Source organism: Rhinolophus ferrumequinum, assembly GCF_004115265.2.
Source record: "Rhinolophus ferrumequinum isolate MPI-CBG mRhiFer1 chromosome 15 unlocalized genomic scaffold, mRhiFer1_v1.p scaffold_54_arrow_ctg1_1, whole genome shotgun sequence".
Classification (NCBI taxonomy): domain Eukaryota; kingdom Metazoa; phylum Chordata; class Mammalia; order Chiroptera; family Rhinolophidae; genus Rhinolophus; species Rhinolophus ferrumequinum.
Window position 1 is genome coordinate 6,835,785 of NW_022680357.1, and position 17,841 is coordinate 6,853,625.

At 47.5% G+C, this 17,841-nt stretch overlaps 1 protein-coding gene across 8 annotated transcripts in view; it reads left to right on the forward strand.

The window, feature by feature from the left end:
* Positions 1–14,862: 14,862 nt before the first annotated feature.
* RBFOX1 (RNA binding fox-1 homolog 1) overlaps positions 14,863–17,841 on the forward strand; it is a 1,406,067-nt gene continuing 1,403,088 nt past the window's right edge. For 3 of the 8 annotated variants that reach the window (XM_033101485.1, XM_033101490.1, XM_033101492.1), the window contains exon 1: positions 14,863–15,815. The gene's annotated coding sequence lies outside the window, so the exon portion shown is untranslated. The remainder of the gene's footprint in view (positions 15,816–17,841) is intronic. The other 5 variants (XM_033101471.1, XM_033101469.1, XM_033101470.1 and 2 more) reach the window with 4 other exon arrangements.

The following is a 17,841-nucleotide window of genomic DNA, read 5'->3' on the forward strand; positions in this document are numbered from 1 at the left end:
AACCAGAGGAAGGGGACTATTGATAGGTGTAGTAGTTGACAGGACCCAAATTCAGCTTGGAATGTTCCTTTGCATTTTCAACTCTTTCTTTTAAAACAGGAAGTCTTCTTTGCCCATGAGTTTGAATAAAAGTTTGACATAGGTTGAGATGTGATCGGCTGATCCAACCCCACCCAAGACCCGGTTGCTAAGGTCTCAGTCACTCTTTTGTTCCCCTCCTCTTCTCTGTGTCCACACAGGACCCTGTTCCTAGCACATGGTAGGCACTTAGCAAAATGAGTTCATCCATATAAAGGCCTTACAAGAGTAGCTGGCACATTTTAAGCACATCTTAAGAATTCAGTTTGCTGTTATCTTGAATAGTATTAGAAAAGTAAATTGATGGAAAGCAAGTGCAGCAGAAAAAGCATGGCTTTCGGAAGCCAACGGAAGTTGTGAGTTAGGTGTGTGCGTGTGTTACCTGCTGTGTGCGCTCTTCAGCCTCCCGCATCTTGTTGTCTGTCTTACAACAACAAGACCCAGAGTCCACCATTCAGATGTGGCGAGAGGGGAGCACGCTGGCTAGACATCAGCGGGAAGGAGAAGAAGGAGCCATGGTATTCGTTCCCATCCTCCCTCCCAACGAGATTCCCTGTTCCCCTCGCCTGAAGGTCACTGTTCCTTCTCCCAAAGCACCTGGTCTGAACACATCTGTCCTTCCACTTCCCTCCTCTGGTTCCACGAGACCTCGAGATAACGATGGCTTCATTGATAGTAATCTGAGGTTCTCGCTTTTTAAGGGGTTCGATTTGAACTTGTCCCTTTTTAAATAAAGGGACAGCTCCCTGAATTGCCTCCATTTGAGTGTGCCATGTCTTTTCCACTGGGACACTGGCAAGTTCAAATCGAACCTCTGCTACCCAGTAGGTCTGAGGCCTTGGCCTAGTACCTCTCTCGGGCCTAGTAGCATCACCTGTAAAACAGGTAGGCCAGGCTCTCAAACGCAGGTGTCAAGGACAAGGCAAGTGTCTCAAATGAGCAAGGTGGACCCACGTGCCTCACCGTAAGCTTCCTCTCTGCTCCCACCATGGGTGTGTGAGAAAGCAGGCCCACGTGGCCAGACAGATTGACTTGTCAAGAGAATCCAGAAATCCAGCTCTTGTATGAAGTCTCTTCATTCCAAAATGTTGGCAACTGAGATTAATGTTAATTTTGAAATATCAGGCGGGTTGAAATTGAGGTAAAAAGTTTATCGGGTGGACTAGAGGTAATGCATGTGAGGCAGTGTGACTCAGTGGTTAGGAACACCGACTCCAGTGCCTTTGAATGAAAAGCTCTGCTGCTTACTAGCGGGGTGACCTTGGACATTGTACTTAGCTTTTCCGAGCCTCAGTTTCCTTATCTGCATAATGGGGATAATATCATACCTCTTGGATAGGATCATAATGAGGATTAAAAGAGTTCATACCGTGTTCCCCTGAAAATAAGACCGGGTCTTATACTGTATTTCCCTGAAAATAAGACAGGGTCTTATATTAATTTTTGCTCCAAAAGACACATTAGGGTGGATTTTCAGGGATGTCTTATTTTTTCATGTACAATAGTCTACATTTATTCAAATACAGTCATGTCATCTTCTTCTGGAACATTGTCATAATGTACTAAACGCGTCCGTCTGGCTGAGATCTTAACTGGGCCTTATTTTCGGGGTAGGTCTTATTTTCGGGAAAACACGGTATTTGAAAAGATTTAGAAAACTGGTACATAGAAAACATTATGTAAGTGTTGGTAACTAAAAATGAATAAATGTGATATACCTACTACCATGCTTGGCATATTGCAGACTTTCAACATATGGCAGCTTAGACAAAAGAATGTCCGGGAGGTTTTAACTCTGGGAATATAAAGACAAATTTCACCAGCTTCTTGTGTATTATTAAGTTAACATGAACTCTCACAATAATGGACGCTTTTAATTTTATTTCTCCCTCCAGAATGGCCTATTTAATACCACTTGCCTGGAAAAGTGTCTGACTTTAGAGGTTCTCATCAGAGTACATTGATACTCGGCCCTGAGATTGTTCTAATAAGTTTTATTGACTTGCTGAACCTTGGAGTTCTTGTTATTGACATGCAGTGTAAATCATCCCATCTGACATTTGAATGTCCTTTCTGAGAAACGTGTTAGACCTGACATGGGGACTGAGTTCCTGATGATGTGTGCACTCCTTCGTCAAGCATGCAGTGGCTTCGATGGAGATGTCACACACAGCCTTGCTTTAAACTAAAATTCAATGGGGGGACAGGCCATGAGATTTTGTTCTGTTGAACAAAAAAGTTTTCTAAACCATGGGTGTCCGTTTCCATGGGGGCGACAGCTCTTTCCTCTGTCTTTAGAAATGATTAAAAGCCAAGAGGGCATTTCTTGATAATTGGGAGCAGGCGAAGTACAGATAGCAAAAGACAGCTTGCCTTGCAAAGAGAATCATGTGACATGGCATTTAGAAACTTTTTGTCCACATTGATTTTTGAAAAGGGGAAGGAAATACACCCTGCAGCTGAAATTTTCTAATACAATGGCCGTTTAAGGAACCGTCATGCCTTCCAGGCATTCAGTTTCTTGGATACTGTTTCATAAGCCCATCTGGACACTCATTCCTCATTCGTTCTGCCAGGGTTTATTGAGCATCTACTATGGGCCAGGGGGTACACTGACAAGTGCAACCATGTCCCGGCCCCTGAGTAGGTCACGATCTACTTGGGAAGAAATGCAATTGATGATTATAATACAAGGCCTTCTGTGTCACAGTAGAACAGGGGTTTTGAACATGGCACCGTTGACATTTGGGGCTGGGTCATTCTTTGTTGTGGGGGCTGCCCCACCAGCATCCCTGGCCTCCATCAGCTGGATTCCAAGAGAATCCCCCTTCTAGGGATGACAACTGAAAATGTCACCAGACATTGACAAGTGTCCTCTGGGGAATAACATTGCTCCCCCACCCCACTGAGAACCACCATTAACTAGGGAGATTTACACAGTTTCTTGGGGAAGAAGCAACTGATTCAGTCAGGCAGAGTGGGGTAGGATTTTTGTTTTTCACTGGGGTGATGGCCTCAGAGCTGGGTCTTGAGACAGAAATGTGGCTCAGCAGGTGGAGAAGTAGAAGTTCAGCGCGCCAGACAGAACACAGGCTCTCTCAAGAACAACGTGTAGCTCTTTGTGGGTGAAATTAGATGTCATGGCTGATGAGACTTTGTGGAGAGTCTTGGATACAAAGACGTTTGGGTTTTATCCCATAAGTAAGGGACAGGGAGGGGGAGAATCAATTCGCTAAGTCGTGTGTTAATTTTGCATTGTATTGCCTGTCCGATTACTGGGCCGTTCAGCCCCTGGTAAGAGCACTTCGGTTTCCTATGGGGGAATTTTCACCATTCCGAGACTTGGTGGTCCAGGTGGGGTTGGACCCCTTCTCTGGCTCCACAGAACTGGCTAGCCAGAGCACTGTGTGCCCACGTGGTCATGTGCTGGGTTCCGTGTTGGGCATGTGATCCCATCCGGGTCAGTGGGGGCACGCTCTAGGAATTTTTCTAGAGCCAACTGGGTAGCAGGGGTGGTGGTGGACGAAGGAAGCTCTCTTAGTTCTGGGGCTACAAGTTTGGGAGAATGTTGTCTTCAAGTCTGGGTGTAATTAATGGAGGGCATCTTGACACAGGCACGGAAGAGCTGGCCAAGAAGGACACCAGGACAGAGAAAAGTAGACACGGGACAGAGAGAGAGTGACGTCATTGTTTGAGCATTTGGCACCAGCAATGCCTAAAGCCACGGATGCTTTAGAATTTTCACCGTGTCAATAATTCCCGTTTCTAGCTTAAACCAGTTCGAGTTGAGTTGCTGTCACTTGGAGTGGGAAGAGAGAGACATGACAAATACAGTATTTACAACATTGTTCTTGGCTATCTGGAGAATGGAGTGGGGGCAGGGAAAGGCTTTTCACAAGGAGACCAGCTAAGAGGCTGTTGCACCAGTTCAGATAAAAGATAATAAGGTGCAATAAGTAGGAATGAAGGGACTGAAGGCGTAACTCAGAGTTTACATTTAGATGCCGTGAGTTCCCTGCAAGGCAAGCCCTTCCACGCCTCTGCTCCATCCTCTCCTCTCCTGTCTCTGCCGTGCACTCAGGATTATAGCTCGCTGCAGCCCAGCTCCCTGGGAATGGGGCTACGATAGTCAGGCCCTCCAGGGGCGCCACGTGGTCCCTCGCCCTGACATCCACGTTCTGTGGAACCTCCTCCCCGTGACTTACTGACTCCTAGTGAGTGGAATATACAGCCATAATGAGATACCACTTCCAAGATTGGGCCCTAATGAGACAGTGGCTTCCCCTTTGGGCGCTTCTTTCTTGCTCTGAGGGAAGCCAGCTGCCCTGTTGTGAGCTGCCCGGTGGAGAGGCGCATGTGGCCAGGCGGTCAAGGTGGACGCCGGCCAACAGCCATTGAGGGACTGAGACATTCCGTCTCAGGACCTATGAGGCATGAATCCTTCCAACAACCACGTGAGTCAGCGTGGAAGCAGCTCCTTCCCTAGTCGAGTCTGAGATGAAACCGAAGGCGCAACTGACGCTCTGGTTGCAGCCTTGTCAGGGGCACCCACCTGAGCCGTGCCCACATCCTAACTCACAGACGCTGTGGGTTCATGCTGGCCATTGGGAGCTGCTAAGTCGTGGACTGAAAAGTTATGCAGCCAGCGATAACTATTACAGTGGGGTTTTTGTTCCTATTTGTTTTCTATACATAGTAGGCGCTCCTAAATACTTGTAGAATGAGTGGCTAGATCGATTGTCACAGATACCTGGCAAAGAGCCAGGTGTGGAGTGAGCTAGACATAAGGGGATGGGAACTCACCCGAGGGGGGAAGGGTACAGAGACCTTTGGGATCTAGCAGCCGCAGGGACATAAAGGGCGTTGAAAGGATGGGATTTTAGAGAAGTGTCTGAAGAACATCATCATTCATCATTAAGGGACGTGGTGCCTAGACAGAGTCGATGGACAAAGAGACAAGGATGGAGAAGTTCACCGGCAGGAAGATGGCCTGGCAGGGGGTGTTTCTGAAGCCAAAGAGAGTTGCCAGGATATTGTCAGCACAGCAGAGAATGAAGAGCTCGCCACCGGAATCAAGGACTGAACTTGGCCCTGGCGGGGTTGGTCACCAACTAAAATGTTAAGACAATAGCTTCAGTGGCAATGGTATGAAGAGAAAACCCCAGTTACAGTCACTCATTGGATGATGACAAAATGGAGGGATTGGATGACTGTTTCCAGAAAGCTTGCTGTTATAGGGAGACCCCAGGTAGCGCTCCTAAGGCCAAAGAAGAGTTGAAGGAAGAGGATTAGTATAAGAGAGCATCCGCATGTTTATATCCTGATGGCCAGGAGAGTTTGACGACAGGGCAGACGGAGGAATTCACTGGTGAAGAAAGAACCTACAGGCGGGAGGGAAGATGGAAGGAAAGCACTCTGCCAGGGCGGTTAGCCTTGGCACTGAAAAGTGTGTTCAGATAAGTACTTACATTTTGGTTCAACATCTGTCCTGTGTTGTTCTGTTCTGCATTCTCTGTGAACGACTCCAGAAAAAATGTGGTTGCTTTTATTGCCAAGTTGCTTAATTGCCTTACGGAATAATGGCAAGCAAGCTAGTCTTGGAGCTTCTGAGCACGGAGACGAATGAAAGCAAGGAGAGGTAGAGAAATCAAATAGACTGATGGCCTTTTCATTGAGAATCGCACGTTGGTTACCCCTTCTTTTGTCAGTCTATTAACGGTTGCTGACATCTGCAAAACACATTTTTAGGCTGAAAATAGAGGAGGCAGGAAAATTCTGCCTGCTACCATAAGGCATATATGGTTTATGCTTGACTTTTTTTCCCTTTTGTCATTAAGGAAAGAACTTCTTGTGCAAATGCCAGGTCCAGGACATTTTTCAACAGTGATTCAAGGATTACTGTCACTTCATAGTCTCTGAAAAACGACCTGCCCAAAAGGAATAATGGGCTACTTTATTTGGTCTGCATTGGTTTACCACCTAAAACTGCCAGTGCATTTTTACCTGGTTGCACTTTATCCTCACACCTGTGAGTCAGGTAGAGCTTTGATGCAAAGAAACTGGTTCAGCAAGGTTTGACTGCCTCCAGACTGCCTGCCCGGGATAAAAACTGCAGCCTCCTGAAGACTGATTTGTTTATTCTCACTAATGCATTACGTCACTGTTTCTTGGTCCTACTTAAGCCTCCAGAGACTCCAAAACGGCACTTCCTGAGTGGTCCCGTGGGTTCCCTGCAAAATACCTGTAGGTTTTAATATATTCATGGTACATAATCAGTGCTTCAGAATCCTGCTAACAATTATCTCCTTTCTCTGGGCTTGAGAGCACAGCAAGCAGTCATGTTTTCAAAGAGAAGGAAAGTATCCATGCACAAAGCCCTCAGGTCATAAAAAATGTTTAACTCCCACCTCCAAGCCTACCCACAGTCATTCTTCTGTTGGACTAAATATGCAGTTGTTCCACACCAGGTACTTGGAATACCTGTGACAGGAATACATGGTGTATGCGTGAGTGCGTGTGTGTGTATGTGTGTGTGTGTGTTTGGGGGATTTGAAAACTCAGGTTCCCAAGTCTCATATTTCCTGAATCAGAATCTCTGGAGTGGTGCCCAGGATCTGAGTTTTGGTAAGCATTCGAAACGACTTGTAGCTACATAACACTTTGACAACCACAGGACATTTGAACAGGTCAGTGGAGCTTCATCGGTGATGAAAGATGCAGGGGCTTTTCACTTCTACAGGGTACCTCACTGACTGCTTCTGCAAAGCCGACACCTCCCCTTCTTTCTGCACGGGACATCGAGAGCACGCCCCCAACCCCTCTCCCTCCATGTTATGCTTACATTCATGCACTTTGTCAGCACCATTGCCCCAGGGCACTCTCTGACCCCTAGATTCCACTCTAGCTATACCCAAGGCAGGTTAGGAGAGGCTTTGGGTTAAAGCTTCCTCCTTACACAGCTGACACTGATGGGACCAGTGTATAAATACTGTGGCTTCCTGGCCCCCTGGGTGGGATAACTCCAGGGCGCATTTCTGTCATGGCTTCCGGAATTCTCTAGTGGGAATCATCTCCAGTTACTCACAGTCGTAACTTACTTGATAACACACGTTTTGTTGGCTTCTGTCCCGTCCCCAACTTACTTACAAGGGTACGTTGGGGTTAAGGTTTGCTGTGCATGGTTTCCTGGGTTTGCCTCCCAAATGCACACGGCCTCTGCTTCTGGGGGAATCCAAAATAGCGTCTGCAGATTAATACCCCAGAGTGTTATTGAGCCCAAGCTAAAGTAATGGTGTGGGGAAAATCGAAGAAGGGAAAACCAGAGAAGGCATGGAAACGTGCTTCATGGAAGAGAGTGCCCATTTGACCAAAAGCCCACACTGTGTCCGTTTGATGTTTACATTCCCAAGTTTTAGCCATTTACCCATATTTCGTCATATTATCCACTACATAGTCTTGAAAGAAATGCCCGGTGATTTGTTCTTTTAAATTTAGAGGCTCGTGCCTCTTCATAGAAGTATAAGGAATAAATAGAAATAATAAATGTATAAATGGAGAGCACAGTAACGCATACTTTGACCATGATTTATAGATATTGTACTGCTCAGAGCGTCTGCAACCCACCAGTAACCACTGTAAACGCATATTCTTCCTCAGAAGGTTACATATTTCATCCTAAATGCCTTAAATATCTTTACTTATCCATTTGTAATAAAATCAGGAGGACTTAAAATAAAGTAAGTGCATTTGAAAGAAATCGATTGTACATACTTTATGCTGCTAATACATGGAACATTTTCCCCCTTGGGGTGTTAGTACATTAAGGCAAAACTATTTATGTTTTGATTATAAATTAACTATTTACACCTCATTGACTTACAACTTTTTTTTTTTTTCCTTGAGAAGTCTCACTTTCAACCTTCATGGTTGACTTTAGAGGAACTATTCAAAGCAGCAGTTACCTTTTAAAATATATATATATATATATATATATATATACATATATATATATATATATATATATTTTTAGTAGGACTTTAGGATATGTACATACCTTTTCTCTTTCATTGGCTTTTTGGAGATGCAGCAAAGCTTTGTATGGCCCTGAAGTCAGCCTGTCAGGAATTTAAAAATGAGATGTTGCATTTGTTAGGTTGTAATCTTTGAAAATGGGCTGTTTACCCCTCTGAGCCTCAGTTTTTTTTATCCGTAAGATGGGAATAATCATAGTACTACGTATCTTTTGGGCTTCTCTTAGGTTAGATGTCCTACCTGAAGCTTAGAATAGAGAAAGTTATCAAAATTGTTTTTCTTCTTTCTCAAGTCTTACGACCTTCCCTAGCAAAAGAATAAAACCGGCCTCTGACTCCCAATTCAGCATTCAGTTGAGAGTGAGTGAAATAGGCAAATGCTTTTTGCTAATGACCAATTCGATTTAGGACTCACTGTTCCTTTCAAAGCTGGAAGAAAGGAGCTCGTGGTCAGCCCCGCATAGGCGGCCTTGGTGAGTTATCAAGGATTGTGGTGATTTGTCCTGTTCGTTAGTCTGAGGCAATCTGGGCATTGGCTGGCACACTCGGCCTGATATGACACATCCAGAGGATTGCCGAGATCAGACGGTATTCCTTAAAGCTGACCCTGCTGTGTAGCTGCTATGTAGATACCGCCGCTCACTGTGTCTGAGCAGTTACCGTACAGTAGGTGGGAGGCTGAGGGACCGTTCATGGATCACACCACTTAATCATCGTGACGACCTAGGGTGAGCGCAGTCACTACGGAGCTGGGTTTGCATCCTAAACCCACTACTTACTAGCTTGGTGACTGTAAGCAAATTTCTTCATGTCTCTGGACCCCAGTGTCCTCATCTGTCAAATGAGGATACTAATAAAACCTGGTTTGTGGAGTCGTAATGAGTCCAGAAGACTCTGAGGAGAGGTGTAGACCATGATACCCGGTACCTAGAAAGCCTGAATAAATACTCACTGGTATTACTACACTACTACCAGACGTACTCCCGCTGCTGCTGCCATCACCATGTTGATGGCAGGGCTTTAGACTCGAGACCCCACCCAAGTGGCTCTCACAGGGGGTGACCTTGCCTATCAGGCAGCATACAGAAAGGTCTGCAGGCAGTCTTGGCTCTCACAACGTTGGGGGATGTCAGGGAGTGCTGCTGGCATTGAGTGGGGTGGAAGCCAAGGCTGCGGCTGCGATCCTTCAGGATGCACGTATTCCCGACACCACAAAGTTATTACCTCGCCCCAGATGTCAATAGTGCCGAGTTTGAGAAACCTGCTTTCAGCCACACGTCATCCTAAACAAGCTTACTCAAAAGGCATACGTCATCGCGGGGACCAGGGAATGCAGTGCTATGGCAGGTCTGAATGTCGATGCATTTAGCACCTCCATAACCCCGTAGACGTTACTGGTTCTCTGTTCTTCCCTGTCCCATCATCCTTAGGCTGCTCATAGGCGTCTGTGGTCGGTCCAGAGGGCATAGGCACACAAGGAAACATCTGGAAGGATAAGAAAACAAATATTTTCCTATGGCTTTCACGTGGGTGAAGAAAATGTTTTCCATAAGCCCATCACCCAGCCTTTCCTGGATCAGATGACATAGACCCTAGAACCAGGCACTTACAAGGAGGCTGGAAGTGTGCTTGGGGACAGGAGTCGCCTGCAGATGTCCTCTGGACTAATAGTAACTATTCCTTTAAGTATGTAGCCGTCATCATTATCATCATCACCCCCATTTCACACACAGGGAAGTGGAAGGTTAATGACGTTTCAAAAAGCATTGCTTAGTTCCTATTGCTATTAAGTGGTAAATTCACGATATACAGACAGACTGTCTTACTCCAGAACTTTATCCACTTATTTTTAAAAGATGTATGATCGTATATTTCTTAAAGATGCACTAAATAGCATATAAACTAGCCTGCCATAAACCAAAGACATAGCTTAATCTCTACTCATTATGGGGCAAGCGTTAGACAATCTTCACTCACTTGATTCTGACCACGCTCAAAATATTTTTTCCCAAATGCTTTTTATATAAGCAGGCTCCCTGTGGTGCTGCACATCACTGAAGCTCTCTCTTTATTTTTCTGACTCCAAGACTGATGGACTAGGGATCTCTACTTTCAGGGTCATAATTCACTAGCATGATTTAAGCCTCCCTACACGGAGTATGAGTCCTAGTAAACAGAAGTCGTGCATCACGGTTTATGCTTCATGAACCCAGCTCTGACACAAAATAGACTGTTTTGGGTCCTGGCCTAATGATTCACCAGCTCTGTGGGTGTGGCCCCCTCACTGATCCTCCTTTTTTTAAAGCTTTGCTCTTCTCGTAGAAAGGAAGTCGTAACAGTACGCACACCTAGAGTTGCACTGTGAAGGTTAAATGAGATAACACAACTAAAGAACTTCTATAGTATATGCCACATGCTTGTTATTTCTATTCTTATCACACTTGTTGAAAGTGTTATTCTTACTGTTATTGCTATTGTGATCATTGTTGGGGAGATGCAAGCAGGAGAGGATAAGGGATGAGCCCACGGTGAAGTGGACAGACCATCATGTTGACTATTTCAAAGACATTTTTAAATAGAGTGTGAAAGTTTGTTCTCTTTTCAGAGAAAGGGAACTCATTCCTGGGAACTAGTCACTGGCTGGCTTGTTCTCAGTACAAATGCCTTGGTGCATATAAGCACCCTGAACTACATGATAGATGATGAGTTAGTTGAGCCAATCAATAGCCAGGTATCGAGCATCTGCCATGTGCCCAATGACTGAGTGGGGGATAGAGAATATAAGGTGCAGTCCATTCCCCTGTGATCCTCGGACTGTGTTAATTAGTTCATTAGTTGACCCAGACTGTGATAAAGCTTTGAGATAAACCTGAAGACTGAGAACTTGAGCGCGAGGCAGGTCTTCCATAATGTCAGGACTGTGCAAAGAATTGTATTGAATCAGTCATTTATAAATAAATCTGAGAAGAGCATCCTCTCTTCAGTGACGGCTATTGAAAGGTATCCTTTGCTACTGGAAGAGAAACAGAAGGCTGCTTGACCACTTCACCTTCTTTTATTTTACTTTTTTCATCTGTCTCCTAGCCTGTCTAACCTACCACCTGTCATCCCTAAAAATCCCAGAGTACTTTGGAGTAACCTAATAATCCCTAGAATTCACTAGATATTTATACTGACCATCCGGAAAAGTTTTTAAACAAATATAAAATAACAATGAGTAAAATGATCACTGAAACATCAATGAAGGCAGAGCAACGTCCAGGCCACGGGCACTGGACATACAGATGCTGGGTCCTGGCAAGATTTAAAGTCATTCTATGCCTTTCATTTCACTTGGGGGCCTTTTAGGAGCTTTCCCCAGCCTACGTCTTCAGCTTCACTGTTCACAGCCTTGCCTCACCCACCTTCCAGCCCCTTGAATTCAACATGACTCTATTTATGTTAAACAGATTTGCCGTTCCTTGATGGAGCTATACTGTGTTTTGCTTCAGACAGTCGCATAAGCTCTATTCTTTTCCAGGAATGTCCTTCACCCAACTCGCTGGGTAATTCCTACTTCGGTGCTTAGAAGTGATTTCCTCTAGAAAGCTTTGCCTGATTTCCCCTCTCCCCACCCTATGTCTGGCTATGTATTAGGTGAAATCTTTCAAAGCTGTTGCAGTACTTACTTATATGCCTACGTATCCTATTAGACGATAAGCTTCCTGAGTGCAGAGACTGTGTCTAGCTTATATACTAAATGGTTTGCATGAGAGACATGTAAGGAACATGTCTGATGGCTGAAAGAACGAAGGATCAAATGAATGGGTGAGCAGGTTGATCTCTCACCCATCTCACAGAGGTCAGCCCAGGCAGACAGCAACCCCCGTAAGGAAGAAGGAAGGTTCGCCAAACATTTGTTGAGCTTCTTGTGTATTTGGCCCCGTGCACTGAGGAAAAGACCTTGACATCAAGGACTTTTCAGTCTAGTGGAGGAGGACAGCCTTCACTCTACGTGGAGGTAAATGACAGGATAACGTCGAGGTGCTCCGGGAATTACACAGACAGACCCACGGGCCTTCTCACTGTGTGTGGAGTGGGGTGTGTCAGCAAGAAAGTGATGTCCAAATGGAGACCTGAAAGATCTGAAAGATAAATAGAAGCTATCTAAAAAAGAGGCTGTAGTATTAAGATTGGAGGAACAGCATATGCGAAGGATTGGAGACAAGCAAGAGAAGATTACCGCTGGACCATAGGGTGCGTGCAAAACGAGAGCCAGATGATCCAGCAGCTGGTAACCCATGTGGAAGACTTTAGACTTTATCTTGGGGGCCAATGAGGAGCCAGAGAATGATGCTAAGCTTGAAAGTGAGATGATGACATGTACACTCCAGACAGATCTTCAGCGCTTTGAGCAGAATTTGTGCACTCTCAGCCAAGCATGAAACTACCAAGTCATTCTTTCCTACCGGTTTTGTAAGACACCATTTTGACATCTGCTTCAATAAAAAATTGCAAAGTATTTTTCATGTCCAGTAGGAGGAGCCAAAGTCTCCATGTTCTCTACCTCCAGAGCTGGGCGCTTCTTGGCCCTGGGTTATCCTAGAAGCCGTTTATTTCAGCACCTCTCATTACCTAGAAGTGACTCAACATAGAGAAAAAGAGAGAAAAACCGCCCAGAATGGGAAAGGTCACTGTGAACAGGACACTGGTACTTTCCAAATGAATAGCAAAATAGCATGCTATATTGATCTTTACTCTAACTCGGTTTTAAACTGTAATGAATGCCCCCCTCACTCATATTAAATGTTCTTAAGTCACGTAGCCACCCAGGTACCAGTGAGTCATGCCTGCCACTCATTGCTAATACATCTCAGCTTATTTCTACTCCAAATAAGTCACAGTCGACTCAGACTGACCTTGATTTTTTTCCAACTGAAAAATATATATTAAAAAACAATAAAAGCACCCAGCGATTACCCACTTTAATGAAACAACAGCCAATGTTGTTGCATTCAGTGACTGTGTTCATTTTTTTCCTCTTCTGGAATAAAAATGAAGGAGCATGGAGAAACAATTCCTGTTGATGAATTTGTACAAAACATATTTCCACAGAACTTCCCATTAACTGCCATTTAGTTCTTCTCTCATTATTGATAATTTGCTTTTAAATTGAGAATACCTCTTTTACAACCCATCTCATCTCCCTGCACGGCTAGACAATTACGTTTAAATTCGGTGGTTTTCCCATTGTGAACAGTTTCGGGGGGGAAATGATTACGATATTACTAACCCAGATTTATGGCTTCGTTGTGCTATCACTGAAGGATAAGAGACTAGTAGAAAGAAAAAGAAAATGTTTACACGCAAATAAATTATCACCAAAGAGAGTGCTAAGGAAGCATATGGTAAAACCAACCCAATTGCAAAATCACCTACTGGGGCCAGTGATAGAGAGATGTCTTTTTGGATTTTGCAAACTTATTTTTTCAAAGGATGATAAAATGGTACGTTAAAAAAAAAAAAAAACAATTCCAGTTGTTGATAGAAGTTTCCTTTCTTTGTTTCATTCCAATGTTGGAAGAAACCCTAGCCTGACTGGATTGCAGAGAAACTCCTATGAATCTGCCATTTGTCATGTACTAGGCGACACACATGACACAAAGCAATACATGCAACATGTCCCCTACTTTTGGAAATCTACAGTCTTACTTGGAAGCGGACCCATGCTGCAAATGAAAAAAACAATAAAAGGATAGAGTAGGAAAATGAACAGAAGCCTCAGATCAAATGCCCGGTTAGATCTGGCCTGGTCCAACCCCCTCTGTCTCTCACACAGAAGGCAGGGTGGTGCAGTGGCTTACCACGTTAAATTAGGAAGACCTGCCTGGGAATCTGGTTCCTTGCCAGTTAGTTGTGTGACCTTGAGCGAGTTTTAACTGGCTGGATCTCAAATTTTCCTGTGCACCATAATCACCTAGAATGTTTATCTTAATGACAATACAAAGAAGTGTCTGGCTCAGTGAATCCAGGGTGGGGCTCAGGAAAGAAGAGACAGTGCTTTAACCTCTCTGAGCCTTTGTTTTCTGATCTTTGAAATGGATAAGCTCACAGTACCTACTTCAGCTAGTTGTTGAGAAAGTTCAAAGTAAATGCTTAAAATAGCATCTGGTGAAAAGTAAGTGCTTATTAAGTGGTAGTACTTATTAAGGAATCACAGGCTTCAGGCTCTCAGGCAACTAACTGCTAAGAGGGCAATCTCTGTCTCCCCCCAAAGCCAGCGCCCGGTGCAGGATTGGGCAGCCGCTAGAGGCCAGGGTGGGGGGCGGTCCAGGCCAGCGGGCATTCATTCTCTCCCCGCGTTGCATTGGGTCTGGATAACTTTTTGCACCTTGGAAAAGGTTCCATCTCTGCCTGGCCGGGAGATTTTAAGATTCGCCAGAAAACTTCCCCAGACCAGAAGCTGCCTCCACTTAACAACACTCAGGGGAGGTTTTCTACTCTCCTTGCGGGGAGGGGTGGTAACGGAGGGAGACGCTGGGGATCAACGACCAAGCCCACTTTGGGAGACAAGATCTTGCGGAGGAGAAGGGCCTCCGTGGCAGTGGGGCTGCTTGGCCCCACTGCCAGCTCTCATCCCTTTACCCCTTCAGGCCAACAGCCTGAGCACTGGGTTTCCTAGACCGCCACCCGCTGTAATCCTGGGCTGCACACGAAGGTGGCGGCGGCGCTGGTGACAGGAAGGGGGAGGGGGCGCTCCCTCTCGCACCAGATTATTTTTGGCTCCGCGGCTTGGGCTGCTTGCTGCCTGTCGTGCACGCGCGCGCGCGCACACACGCACCCACACATGCACACATTTTCGCGCTCGCTCTTTCTCGCCCTCCTTTGTTTATTTTCTAATCTATATTTTTGTTTGAAGATCTCCTCTTCACTCTCTCCCGCCCTCTTCCCAGTGCTCTCGTGGGCCTGCCGGGCGCACACCGCTCCCCTCCATCACCCCAGCCCTCCTCCCGGTCTCCCCGAGCGCAGGGTTTGAAGGTCACCTCCTTTCCAGTCCCCGTGCGAGCCGCGCCACCACCGCCTCCTCCAGCTGGAACCGGTGGTACAGGCTGCACTGCCCTGAAGTGGTTTTGGCAGCGGCAGCGGACCGAGCCCCCGGGCCGCGTAGGGTGGGGAACCCCGAACTCAGGAGGGGAATCCCTCCCACTTCGCCCCAGTCCCCGATTGCACCGTCGGTGAGGTGGGGGGCGCTCTGCCAGCTCTAGAACGGCAGAGTCGGCGACAGCCGGCCCCACGCGTGAGCCTCCCGGGCAGGAAGAAGGAGTGAACAGGGCACCCTGCATCTGGAGGGGACAGCCGTGCGCCCCGCCCCTGCGTCCCGAGCGCGAGAACTGCAAGCCTCCAACCCAGGCAGAGCGCGGAGCGGCGGACAGCTCGCCCAGGGCTCAGGCACCTGGCGCTACAGACCCCCTGGCAGTGGCCATCAGGGCCCGGGCTGTTCAGCCCCCGTGCCGTGCCCAGCTGCGCCCAGCCCACTGCCCAGGCAGTGGAGCCAGGGCGGGGCTGACCTGCCCGCGAAGTTGCGGACCGCGCGGGAGAAGCCAGCACCCGGTTTTAGCTGCCTCCAGCTCAGGGTGAGTGTGGCTGAGGGTGCAGAGAGCGCAGGGGAATTGGAGGGGCTGGGGCCAAGCGGAAGGCGACAGGAACCCGGCTGGTCTGGAGTTCTAGGTAAGTCCAAGCGGAGTCACCGCCCCTGCGCCCCTCTGACCTGGCCGAAAGGGTCCCACAGAGGGAAGAGCTGGGTCCCCGAGAGCTGGCTTCCTCCCAGCGCCAGGGTGGGCGCGCTGGACTGGGAACTTTTTCAGCTTGGTGGAGCGGTGTCCCTGCATGTCCCCTGGGGAGCCGAGACCCCTAGTCCCTTAAGTCCCTCCACCCCGCGTTGCTTCCAGAAGCACGTTCTTGCTTGTCCCAGAGTGCCTCAGCAGCACCCCGCTGCCTTGTCCATCCCCCCCGGCAGCGCGTCCCAGGCGCAAGGAGCGGCTGGACCTGCCTGCGCACTTTGGTTCGTCTCCCTGGCCGGCTGCAAGCTGGCACTCCGCGTGCCTTCCCTGCTCCCCGCCTTTTCCACCGCCCTCTGCGAGGTCTGAGGGAGGGCACGCTCAAATGGCCTGGGAGGGTGAGGAGCTCCAAAGCCCTGGTGGGAGGCTGGGAAGGGGAAGAGGAGGGTTGCTGAGCTGGAGGGAGAGCGTCTGTGTTTATAGGCACCGGAGCCCTGAGATGCCTTTGACCCCAGGGCAGGGGAGCAGCCTGCGAGCTCGGGACTTGGAAACTCCTGCCTAGCCCCTTGGTTCCTTGGGTGCCTTAGGGGACCTCCCGCTGGGGAGGAGACCCAGGTGGTAGCAGCTCTCCCGGCAGCGTGGTGTTATAGGAGCACAGGCCCGGACTTCAATTTCCCAACTGTCCAGGGATGGAGGCGAGGGCGGGGTTAGCCAGGCGCTGCTCCCATATCACCGCCGCCGGGGGCACCTAGCTGGGACGCTCCTGCTGCCTCGGAGGCGCCAGCTGCAGGATCACACGTGACGCGGAGCTGGAAGCTGACGGGGAAGGAAGGGGAAGACCCCCACCGGCCGGGACCGGAGAACGGGGGTCTCCTGGCTCCTGCTCAGGCAAAGACCGGGGTGCACCTGTCTGCCCAGGAGCCTTCGGGGTGTGGCTTTTCACGTGCTTGGAAATCCACTCAGGGCCCTTCAGGAAATTGGCACCCAACCGTGGCTCTTCTCAGTTGAACTTGGAAAGAATTGGGGGAGATGACTCAGAATAGCTTCGGGCTGAAATAGGATGCACCATGCCTTCAGGTTTCTTTGATAATAATAATGATTGTTTATTTTTTATTTAAAAATATGCAGTGCACCAAGAGGCCTGGCCTTTGGGGCCTAAGTTAAGGACATATCCAGCCAGTGATCCCTCCGTGTCCCTGCCCTAGTTCATTCACCTTTCATTTCCCGTTTATTTTTGTTACAAAAGAAAAAAAAAAAAGATGAGAGGGCCTGGATCCTTTCAATTTTTAAGTGACCACAGAGGGTCTGGCTGGAGCCATCGGCAGATTTATTTTTGGCCAAGGTCTTTTTTCTTCGGAGGCAGAAGACCTGGGGCCCATGAAAGATAAAGGTGGCCCTGGCAAGGGCTGTGTTGACAAACAGTGGGGCTGACTCCAAACCCTCCTGCTTTGGGAGATCATCTGGGAAGCACTGGGTCCAGAGGAACCCCCTGGGTTTCCCATAAATTAGCTCATGCTGGAGTTGGGGCAGGAAGAGAAGGACATCATCTGTTACAGTTTTCCAGGGCCCCTGAAGGGTCCAGAGAGTAGTTTTATGGCTGAGAAGAGCTCAGGGCTCCTGGTTCTGCCACCTGCTAGCTGTGTGACCTTGGGCAAGTTACTGACCCTCTCTGTGCCTATTCATTCACCTGTCAAATGAGACTTTCAATGGTAGTATTAGGCTCAGAAGGTTTGGGAGAGGATAAAATAAAGCAATGAATACTTAGAATGGAGTCTGGAACATGGTAAATGCCTGGATAATGTTCCTTTATTTTTTTTTTAATCAAGTAGATTACTCTTAATATTTTGAGCCTTATGACACCTGGTGGGAAAGAAGAGGCAGGCAGTTTCTCTCACACACACACAGTTTCTTTTTAACAGCGGATGAAATGGAAACAAAAAGGGAAGAGGTTCATCCTAAAGGGAGGATGCTTGGAA